Raw genomic sequence first — 12,440 nt, 5'->3', positions numbered from 1 at the left:
CCCCTCAGGCCCACCCTCCAGCTGTATTACATCTGAAAGTTGTTCTTCCCTCAGCCTGATATATGTACAGAAGGATAATAGGCTTGTATTGATTTTTCACACATCACTCTCCTAACCACACAGACACAGAGTCCTGATCATCAGATACTTCGGGTGTTTTGCTACACTTCACACATATGTTGCTGCATTACAAAATACTGCTGTCTACTAAGTTTGCAAATGTTGCTGACCCCATCTCCTTCCATCTCTGCAGAGCACTACCTTTAAGAAGAACTTGAAAGAGCTCTTTGGCTTGAAAGAGCTCTTTGGCTCTGGGCAGAGACCAATTGAAGTGATTAGGTAGAGCTTTGACTCACTGTTAAATAAAGTTTGGCCAATGTCAGACCCTATTTGAAGGCAGCCATTGCATGAGCTAAAATACTACCCTGAGAAGAAGAACTGAGCAGAGAAAAACACTACCAGAGCTGAAACTCTTCAGAAATGAGGAAAACAACCAGAGAAGCATAAACCATGTTTTACTTTGTATCTGCAAGAAATAGAAACCAAAAACAAACAAAAAGAAAAAAGAAGTCAAGAGGAACTTTATCTCTGATGATAGCTTTTTCTGAAGCACTTGAGCTTTTTAATAATTTTGGTCAACTCATCCAGCCAAGGCTAACAGTGATGCAGGCATTTGAGAACTGCACTCCATATAAAAATATAATATACAAGTAACACAATTTTAAACAGAGGATACTAGAAGAAGCTGAAAAAAATAGAGAAGTGACTTGAGTCATAGATAGTCCTAGATAACAGGCAAAACACTGAATGGGATCTACATCAAAACACTCAGAGAAAGACTACTGAAAGATCCAAAATTAGCTATGTAAAAAATAGTTCAAATTTGGATAGCAAAGGAAACCAGTCAGTTCAAGCCAAAGCCCAGAGACTTATTCAGACATGATGGATATCATAGGAAATTCAAAACAAAAGAAATAATCAAGGGTGGAAAGACAGAAGGAATTCAATTCTGGGAGGCTGTAAAATGCAGGTCATGAAGCAGCATATGTAAAAATATACACGTTAACATGTGAACAGAAAAGTAAAGATAATGCTTGATATTTGAAGAAATGCATAAAATGAAATATATTTTCAAAAATGTTCAAGAGCTCACAGAGACCTGGCAACCTGGTGTCACAGCAGGCAGTGAGGTTGTTCAGACAGCGCCCTCTCCTGTATAGCAGATCCCATAACAGTAATGAAGGTCAGTCATAGTTCAGATCACACAGGTGTCCATAGAGACCAAACAGATACCAGGCCCAGCCAGGACCAGTGAAGGACACAGCCACGCATAAGCATCCTTGTGGCACAGTCCAGGCAAAGACCAGGGGAAAACATGTGAGCTCAAATGCAGTTCCTGAGAAAACTGAGGAGGCCCCAGAAGGGCATCTAATACCTATGACATACATCCCTGTTAGAACTGCACTGCATGAGATCTGGCCTTGAGCACAGGCAACCAAATTCCTAGAAGAGGGGATGAAGGCTACAGAGCCTATTGGAACACTTACAGCCATAATTTGACATTTATACATTTATATGTAAAATATAGATTTTTTTTTTTTTTTTTTTTATGAAAGCAGCTAGGGCAAAATGCCCCTTTCAAGAATGTGCTCAAGTACCTTAACTGAAGTCTAACATTCTACAGTCTCTACAGTCTCCATTCACCAATGAAATTTTTTGCTCTGGAGACATAACTGCAGAAACTGCTAGAGGATTTATGAGGACATTTCATAGCTGTCACATTCATGTCACACAACCTTAGCTCCATTGTTACCCAACAAAGGAGACATAGTCTGTTGTGAGAACTCCATTCCCTCTACTAGTATAGCTGTACCACACTGAAACTATGGTCCAAAAGCCACACTGTGAATGATACAGTCTCCAATACTTGAACACAATTTTACAGGACGTGGGTAATGTTACCCAAAGCTGTATCCTATTATTGCTCCCTGGATCATGTACTAGTAAGCATGGGATACATGTCTAGCTTCAAAGAAGTTTGTATTACCAGCTAAAAGAAACAAAGAATGGCTCACTGTGCAGTTATTCTATCTATCTGACAGAAAGCCCCAGAATAATATTTGCCTGTTTGCTTGGTTTTCTTTTTTTTTTCCCATTCATGCATGATGCCTGGCCAGCTTCTGACAAACTAATGGTGCTTGCCTACAATGATGAGTACTCATATATAAGTAAAAAAAAAAACCAAACAAAAAAAAAACAACTAGAGGAAAATAAATACTTGATTCTTTATGGTCAAAGTGATGAATTAGAAGCTGATACAGGAGTGGGTTAATTTAGACTGAAAGTCAATCCAATCCAAAGCCCTGTCTCTGACAGTACCAGTAGTTTGTCAGAGATAAAAGAGCAAGGACAGAAAAAGCACCCTTGCCCAGCTAATGCACCTGCAGAGGTACAAAAATCATGCATTCACACTTCAGTTAGACTACTTCTAAGAAATTTGGTAGGCTTCAATGAACCAACATGAAGTTGAATATTGGAAAACATGGCAGTGAAAAATGTGGTTTGCACAGTGGCTCTTGCTGAAGTAGTTCCAATTTGTGTAACATCTGTAAAAAGTAATTGGAGCTGGGACCAAGTCTGAGCTTCCCAAGTCACACTAGGGAGCCCGAAGAATGAGGATAGCTAAGCTTTATTTAGAGGAAAATTTTGCTCTGAAATTTATGCTTCAGGTCTGTCTTCTGCCTAGAAACCACTAGGAGCTACTGCTTGGCTATATAATCTGTCTGCAGTTACTACATCCATTAGCCAAAAGCCCACATGATATTATAATGGTGTATTAGGACACCCAAAACTCCAGGGAGAAAAGGAAGTTAATGTAATGGCAAATGACTTTCAAAATATTCTACTCTGTGCCTTTAAATTTCAGACCCTGAAAAGAAAGCAAAAGAAAAAAGAAAAAAATAGAACTTGAAAGGAGGAGATCAGCCTGTGACTGTGAGTCCAGCTGTGTAAACAAGTTTAGTGACTTCTTTTATCTCTAATTGGTCTTGCACACTGATCTTTTTGGTACCAAAATCACACACTTCACATTAATTCTTCAGTAACATAGCAATATTTCTGGGTGGATTTGGTCTGAAATGACAAACTGATATGTGTCACTTGCAATATACTAACATTTCAGTTTTTTTTCCAGTGAACATTTACAACTGTCTTTAGCTATATTACTTTAAAAGTGTGAAAAGAAGACGGGTTTATACTGCTGAAAATGTGAATATAGGCACTAAAAATGCACTAATACTGCTATTCACTGCATGAGACTTAGAAGATACTCAGCTGGCATACATTTTTTGGTGAAATTACATTAACTTGAGAGATGCCATGCCAGTTAATATGCTCAAAAGATTAGCCTATAGACTTCAGAAGGTATCCATCTCACAAACGCAGAAGAGGCTGTTGTCTTTCCTGATAGTTTAGGACCTTTGAGTAACAAGATATTCACATAATTATGTACACTTGTCTGGAGTAGACACTGGGGTAGACACTGAAACACTCCAATGAGAAAAAGAGGCCATGTATACAGGCTAATGAAAATCTATACTGATAAACTGAGGTGATGCACACTGGCCATAAAAATAAATTAATGAGGTAACAAGCAAACGAACTGTCTATCCATCTTACATGGGTCAAAGACCTTGTGTGACATGCTGTAGTCATTCCTGTTTTGAGCAGGAGGACTGGACTAGAGACCTCCAGGGATGCCTTCCAACATTAATAGTTCTTTGACTCTACAAGTCAATAAAATAAAACAAATAATTTTGTGGGACTCATTAGAAGAAATATTTCTATGCTAAGAGGTATTAGAAGGAATATTTCTATAATAAGAGGTATATATGGTTGACTGTGTTGGGAAAAAAAAACAACAAACAACACCAGAAAAAGAAGTTGCAGACTAGCTTTTCTTATTAATCCATTCATAATGGCATGTAAGTCAATTCCTTTAGTTTTGCATTACTCTGCAAGAGACAGTTTATTTTGACCCCAAACTAGATTAAAGAAATTTTAACAGACATTCATTATCATTACCATACTAGCAGCCTCTGAGAAGACCACAATAGAACAATATTTTTCTGCTGCAGTACTACCTTGCATTCACTCCATTTCTTACTCTTCATATGCAGCTCTTTGTTTTACTTCTGAGCTAACATCCATTTGTAAACATCAGTAACACCACTTGTTCCTTACAAGAGCAGGGTTAAGGAAAGTGCAACAAACTAGAGAACTCAGATCTAATCAGTTAAGTGAGGCTGGCTTCATCTTTTATTCAAAAGAAAATTGCTATGAAAAACAAAATGCAAGACAATCATATCTCTCAGAATACTGAACAAAATGGTGCCCCTATTTAACAAGTCACTTCTTTTAGAAGCGTCTATCTATTGAGTACATAAACACTGTGGTCAATATTAAAAATCTGCATTGTTCAGGTTTAGGTCAGGGACAGTTTCTCTTCCCCTTGGCATCTAAAACGTGTTTTGAGTCTTCATTCAAACTGTTTGGTTCCAGTTGTTAAACAATCAAAAAGAAACAGGCTACAGTAAACAAAATTGGTGAACCACTTTGTAATAGCTTTTTGAAACACTGGGAGAATGATTTATTTAAAAGTCTATTTGAGTTACTCTGAAAGAATGTCCATAGCTCAGTAACTTTATAGCTTAAGTATTCATCATTATCATTAATAAGGCTTTTCCTATAATGTACTGGAATAAAGCAATGTGTGTGTTTAGCCTGAATATTTTCTCTAAAGCAGTTCAAAATGAGTCCATCTGTGGCTATTCTAGGACATTAAACCTTTATTCAGGACCACTATTATGCACAAAGTGGTCTACCAAAGCCAATGTCCAGCCTACTAAATCCTTTCAGCTGCAAAACAATGTGGTCACATACAGATAACATGTAAGTGATCTGAAAACTGAAGGGTAGAGATGACTGAGATTCCAGTGTCAAGGCACCTTTTCTGGTGTAATTTAACTATGTCAGGTATAATGTGAGCATTTCTACTGATTGTTTTCACTGCAGAATTGGTTCTTCTAAGTATATGCTTTGGTGGGCCAAGTTAAAAGCCGTTTTCCCTGGTAGAAATGATTTTTAGGCCTTCTCTCGTTACTTGTCTTTGAATTCTGTTTTGAAGTAGATTTGTTCAGTGGCTTGCAGCCACTGTATCTAGATGCCAAATCTTATTGAACAACTAGAAAAATTAGACTGCAAGAAAGTATGAGAATTTAAGAAGGGAACATAGATGTGAACTTCACTGATTCATTGAGTTACAAGTGAACTTCTTATTCCAAAAACAGAGGCCAGCTATGCAAACCAAAGGAAAAGACCCATTTGCAGATTTCACTTGGGCACCGACCTGTAGAGGGCAACACAATCATACGAAATGGCTATTCAAGAATGACAGGGCCAGTCTTAAAATTGTAGACCAATCAACGTAGTTCATCCTCCCTTTACATCCTAAACCTCTATTTATATCAAATTTTGAAGGATTAGTTTTACCGAATGACACATGCAACCACCAGATGCCACCTGTATGATTACTATGACCATGTACCTTCTACTGACACTCAATCATGGCCATAAAATAGTGTCGTGGTTTAAAGAACACAGCTCGTTCACACACTCCCCACCCCCCTTGCTCCCCCAACTCCCGGAGAGTTGGGGTAAAGAATCCAAGGAATGTAGCTCCCACAGGTTGAGATAAGAACAGTTTAATAACTAAGGTATAACACAAATCACTACTGCTACTACCAATAGTAATAATAATGAGAAAGGAAATAACAAGTGAAGAGAATACAACACCTCACCAGCCACCGACCCATAACTCACCCCACCCTGCCCGACCGAGCACTGATGGATACCTCCTCCAACTCCCCGAGCAGTAGCCTTTCTGGGATAACTCTCGGTTACATCCTGGGCATGACGTGCTATGGTATGGAATACCTCTTTGGCTAGCCTGGGTCAAGTGTCCTGTCCCTGCTTCCTCCCAGCCTCCCCTTCTCCCTGGCAGAACATGAGGCTCTGAAAGTGCTTGGACAAACCAAACATCTGAGCAGTAACTAAAAACATCGCTGCTATCAGCACCGTTCCCAGCCCGAAAGTCAAAACACAGCACTGCACCAGCAACCACGAAGGGGAAAAAATGACTGCTACTGCTGAACCCAGAACAAATAGATGACCTTCCACCCTAAACCCCTATCTTTAAACTTGAAATAAGTACTAATCTCAATAAGCTGTAAGGATTTTTATTCTCTGGAAGAAAAACACTCTTAAGAAGACTAGGATGCCAGACTTAGACCTCCAAGCTCTGAGTCTACAGTGGTTCCAGACTGCTAATCCTCAAGCCCTTTGAAAAACATTCCTAAAACACATCTCTGTGTGAATCACTATGATAATTTTTAAACACACACATATGTGTAAATTGGATTAAAATATTCCCATAGTTGTTCTCTAAATATCCCAGTGCCTTTTACTTACTACATCACCTTTCTTAGATGACAATCTCTTAATGGAAAGGTCATCTGCATTTTATGTTGGAAAGATAGAACATATGGAACATACAATCTGGGCTTCACTTGTAAACAATGCAAGTTCTATTAACTAAAACAAGGATCGCTCCTCAAATTTCTTTGCTAAATAGGTTATTAGGACTGGTGGTACTATGTAAGAAATAATATAAGAGCAGAAATGGCATAGTGACTATTTCTCTTAGAGCACTCCAAAAAGCATTCAATCATTAGTTGTTGCAGCCGTTCACTGTGGACTCCAGACTAATTCTTTCATTTTGAAATGTCAATTTATGCTGTTAAATTAAATGAAAATGTGCATCAGTGTGATACATCATCATCTAAAGTAACTCGCAGGAAACTCACTGGAGTAATGCCATTACTGTTGCCTGCCGTTTTCTAAAATGTTTCAGTGTAAAAAAGCAGGCTGTGTGGTTTGTTTCACATGGCTGCTTCTGGTGTCTTTCTTCAGCCAAGGCTGCAAACATTCAGTCTACCTTTCACCGGGGGCAGCTTTACAAGATGGTACTTGGAACTGATAAGAGGATGGAAAGTGGCCTGTGCCTGCACATAAACCAAAGGACAGGTTGAGCTGTAATCCCTGCAGCAAGCAGCTTTGAAAGCTCTGTTTGCCTGCCTTCTTGAGAAAGACTTAGTTAACTGATGTTCATACAGCTGTGTTGGGTATCTATTGCAAGGTGTTGGTGGCAGGGGACTGCAGGGGATGGTCCCTGTGGGAAAAAGCCAGGGGCTGTCCTGTAGTGAGCACAGCCAAATGCAGATGGCTCCAGACAGTTCCAATGGGCCCTCTGGGAAAGCAGATCTCAGAAAGGGCAAAATGATCCATGGCAGTGTGAGGAGTAAGGAAAAAAACTGTGAGAAACAGTTCTGCAGACACTGAAGTCAGTGCAGAAGGAGGGAGAAGGTGCTCCAGACGCCAAAGCAGAGATTGTCTGTAGCACATGATGCAGACCATGGTGAGGCAGGCTGTGCCCCTGCAGCACATGGAGGTCCACAGTGAAGCAGATGTCCACCTGAAGTCTGGGAAGACCTTATGCTGGAGCAAGTGGGTATTCATTCCCTGAAGGAACTGCAGGTCATGGAGACCCCACATTGGAGAGGAAAGAAATGTGAGAACGAAAGAGCAGCAGAGGACTGATATGGACTGAACAAAGAAAAAAAAACCCCAAACCAACCAACATTCCCCACCTCCCTGAACCTCTCAGGCTGGGAGAGAGGTGGTAGAAGAGTCATGAATGAAGGAGTGAAGTTGAGTCTGGGAGGAAGTGGCATGCTGGAGGAAGGTGTTCTGTCTCTCTCTCACATCCATCTTAATCTATTCTAATTGACAATAAATTAAATTAATTTTCCCAAGTCAAGTCTGTTTTGCCCATAATGGTAAACAGTAAGTGATCTCCTTGCCTTTACCTCAACCTGCAACCTTTTTATATTTTCTCCCCTCATACTCAAGATACAGCAGCGAGAGAAGGTCATAGAATCATAGAATCATAGAATAGTTAGGATTGGAAAGGACCTCAAGATCATCTAGTTCCAACCCCCCTGCCATGGCCAGGGACACCTCACACTAAACCATATCACCCAAGGCTTCATCCAACCTGGCCTTGAACACTGCCAGGGATGGAGCATTCACAACCTCCCTGGGCAACCCATTCCAGTACCTCACCACCCTAACAGGAAAGAATTTCTTTGTTATACCCAATCTAAACTTCCCCTGTTCAAGTTTTAACCCATTACCCCTGTCCTGTCACTACAGTCCCTAATAAAGAGTCCATCCACAGCATCCCTATAGCCCCCCCTTCAGATACTGGAAGGCTGCTATGAGGTCTCCACGCAGCCTTCTCTTCTCCAGGCTGAACAGTCCCAACTTTCTCAGCCTGTCTTCATATGGGAGGTGCTCCAGTCCCCTCATCATCCTCGTGGCCTCCTCTGGACTTGTTCCAACAGTTCCATGTCCTTTCTATGTTGAGGACACCAAAACTGTACACAATACTCCAAGTGAAGTCTAAGGAGAGCAGAGCAGAGGGGCAGGATCACCTCCTTTGACCTGCTGGTCATGCTCCTCTTGATGCAGCCCAGGATACAGTTGGCTTTCTGGGCTGTGAGTGCACATTGCTGGCTCATGTTCATTTTCTCATTGACCAACACCCCCAAGTCCTTCTCTGCAGGACTACCATGAATTTCCTTTTTGCCCAACCTGTAGCTGTGCCTGGGATTGCTCCGACCCAGATGTAGGACCTTGCACTTGTCATGGTTAAACTTCATGAGGTTGGCATCAGCCCACCTCACAAGTGTGTCAAGGTCCCTCTGGATGGCATTCCTTCCCTCTAGCATATCAACAGAACCACACAGCTTGGTGTCATCGGCAAACTTGCTGAGGGCACACTCAATTTCATTGTCCATGTCAGCGACAAAAATATTAAACAAGGTCAATTCATCACAAAAGCATTGAGAATAACCATGATTTGTCTAGGGAAGATAAATATAGTTTTGCTATATAGTATTTTTGCTGTGCAGGAAGAGCCATGAACTAGGGGTTCCAGAGGGAAAACTCTGAGAGGCTGGTCTTCTGGACACTTCTCTCAAGTATGTCTAAGTCTCTCTCACAAAAAGGTGTGGCTTGAGCCCAAAACTCATGTAGATTTTGACTCTATGAAATATACAAATTAAGGTTTCCAATCTCTCCCTCCTTCATATTTCATTAAGTCCATAACGCAATCAGTTGGAGTTGCTAGACACTCCCTCCTCCTCTGCCTAACCTGGAATTATCTTGAAGAGATGCAACTGGACACAGAACACTTTTGCAACCGGTGCAGTATTAAATCTTCTGAATATCACCTACGATATCAGTAGGGGAAAACAAAAGCCTTTCACAATCCTTTTTCCTAAGTTAAAATTCACATACTGGATATCTAGCATGGACTTTGCAAGGAGTCCTGAACACGTAGTAAGATTATGACTGCAGAAGTTGAACATCTCATACACGTTTTGCAGGTAATGATCAATCATAGGTTTGCTTTAAAGCCACTTCAAAGGCTTCTAATCTACATCAGTATCAGCTGGCTGGAAATTAACCTGAGAAAGCAAGGAGAAATTTTCTCCTTGTTGCATATACAACCAATTACACACCATCTCTCGGGAATGCATCTGTAGAAATTCTCCCACTGAACCTCACAATCTCAACACAACTGCACTCACACATTTAAGCCTTTGGCCCCTGATGTCTCCAAGATAATCTACAACTTTAGGACACTAGCACTTCCCAGAGGTCTCCTCTACTCTTAACAAGGAGGTGAGCCACTTCCAGGACATTTTGCAGCAATTTGCAGATCAAGCTTTACAGAAACCTCTCCAGGGACTTACAAAGCAAATAGGAAATAAACCAAGCATGAAATTTAACCCAGCAGAGGGCAATAGACCCCAGTATACATAAACACCATAGCCCTTAGTAAAACGGTTGTTTCTGACCTGAACCTTATGGTCTGCAGACAGAAGACAAATAGATGGAGACAGAAGGAAAAGGGAGAATTCAAAATTCTTATATGTCATTGAGAGACTTTCTGGCCCTAAGGAGAGAGCTGTTCTGATTTGCTGGTTCTTATAACCTCTGCTCTTCTCCATACAAACAATCATAGAATCACAGAATCATAGAATAGTTAGGGTTGGAAAGGACCTTAAGATCATCTAGTTTCAACCCCCCTGCCATGGGCAGGGACACCATGGTCAATATGGTTTCCAAACGAAATATCATGTGGCATATGCTGTCATTTAATTTGGTTATAAACACTGGTATTGAGCTTCATCACCTATAAACTGATCAGTGACAGGAGTTAAAAATCTTTCAGCTGAGAGAAAGTGTCACCAGACTAAAAGTATGAGACTATGTTGGGATGCCTTGGTTGAATAAACAGTATTTTTTGCATTTTTTTAAATGTCATTGCAGTAGCAGCAAGAATGCGTATCTTATTTCTAAAAGACAAGCCCCTAACAGTATAAAGGTAAATTCAAATGAGCAAAAACTGGCATTCAGGGAGTATAAATACAATATCCTTGCAACCTACTTTTCATTTAATAAGATAAAAGCAGAGGATAAAAAATTAAATTAAGGGGCAATAATTATTTGGAAGCCATGGCAGAGCACATAGAAAGCCAGCAGACAATCCTAGGACTTGCTTGAAAGACGGGATCTTTCTGAGTAACTTTGACTACATGCTGATATTAGTTCCATCTACGCTAATGCTGAAGACTGGACAGCAATTGTCAATAGTGACAGCTGTGCTAGAATGTGATAGATCCCTCCCTGATCCACCTCAGAACCGCAGAACTACTGAGCTGACACTTGGTGCTTTGAAACAGTTATACAGCCAGCAAAACCCAGGAAAAAGACAATGAAAGAAAGTCAGTTGTCAGCAGAACAAGGGAAACAAACGCTAAATAACAGAAGTAGAAGTGAAAGCTTTTAAGCAGGGGAAAAAATCACAGGAGAAGGTGTCAGGGATAATGCCATTAGCAGTGACAAATGGAAATCATTGATTAAGAAAGTAGTGAAAGCAGGCAAGGGAAAATAAATGTCTTTGAGCTTTTATTCAGTGGTTTCAAATCTTTCAAAGATTCCTACAACCATTTCTTTCAAATGCAGAAACTACATTAGGCATAATAAAAGCACTGATCAAATCCTTGTCAGACTATATAATGGGTTAGATCTTTCAGGAGAATTGCCTGTCTATTGTGATACAAGCTTAATATCTGAATATCAATGATTTACTGTTATTGTTTTGGCTGGATTACAAGACTTGGAAAATGTGATTAGAGGTTGCTGTGGAAGCAGAAAGTATTTTATATACATATGTAGATCAAAGGGCCTGCCTAGACTAGTATTCTGTATCCAGCCTTAGTCAACAGCATCTTATATTTCAGAAGATGATTAACTTATCCCTGATGCATTTTCTGGGAAGTCCACCACATTTCAGTCAGCCCAATATTATTCTTTCTCTCATTGAGACCCTCAAATCCAACAGCAGAAAGAGCTACACTGAAATCAATTGAAGTTTTGCCTTTTGATATCTACAGGGCCAAGAGTTTTCCCTGGGTCTTTGACAATGACTACAAAAGGATTGATTGCAATTTAAAAGCTGAATTGTAGACCCCATTTCTGCCACTCACACTCACCTCATCCAGTAATTCTATTGTCCAGAAGCCATGCTTACTTCTGAAGCTCCTGGTGCATCTCTTTCCTGCTTGTCTGTCTTTTACAGGTGAAGCACTTTGGAAGATTGACAGTCTTTATGGTTTTTATTTGTCAGAACTGAACATGCTGTAGGTATTAAACAAATATTAGGTAAAGAATAACTGCAATAATAAGATAGACAATTTTGTAATGAAGCATTCTGAGATGCTGGCTGGAATTACATCCATATGAATTCTAAGAAATTTTGAAATTCCTGATAAATAGACAAAATAGATTTCTGAGAAGCAAACCAATGACAGCTATTTTGAAAAGAGAGGGAAAATTACCCATAATTAGAGTGATGCAGTCAATAAAATAGTAACCATTTATAGTTGCTACTTTAGGAAAATATCATGAACTATGTAAATGCCATCTATTTTTTCTACATTATCTTTTTCTTTTCTTATGCACACAGGAGTTTCATAACAGACTTAATGTCCACAGAAAAACATAAGAATGAGATTTTCAACTCACACCAAAATGTTACACAACTTCCAGGGTAATATTATTTATCTTTGTTGGATTTTGGCTTTCAAAATAACTGGGAAAACAATAAAATGTCTTAAATAAGAAGGTGAGTACAGACAGTCTTTACTGGTTTCATCCACTAAAAAGTAGTGATTAATAGTAGCAATATT

Source organism: Melopsittacus undulatus, chromosome 1, assembly GCF_012275295.1.
Source record: "Melopsittacus undulatus isolate bMelUnd1 chromosome 1, bMelUnd1.mat.Z, whole genome shotgun sequence".
NCBI lineage: Eukaryota > Metazoa > Chordata > Aves > Psittaciformes > Psittaculidae > Melopsittacus > Melopsittacus undulatus.
This window is presented reverse-complemented; position numbering follows the sequence as displayed.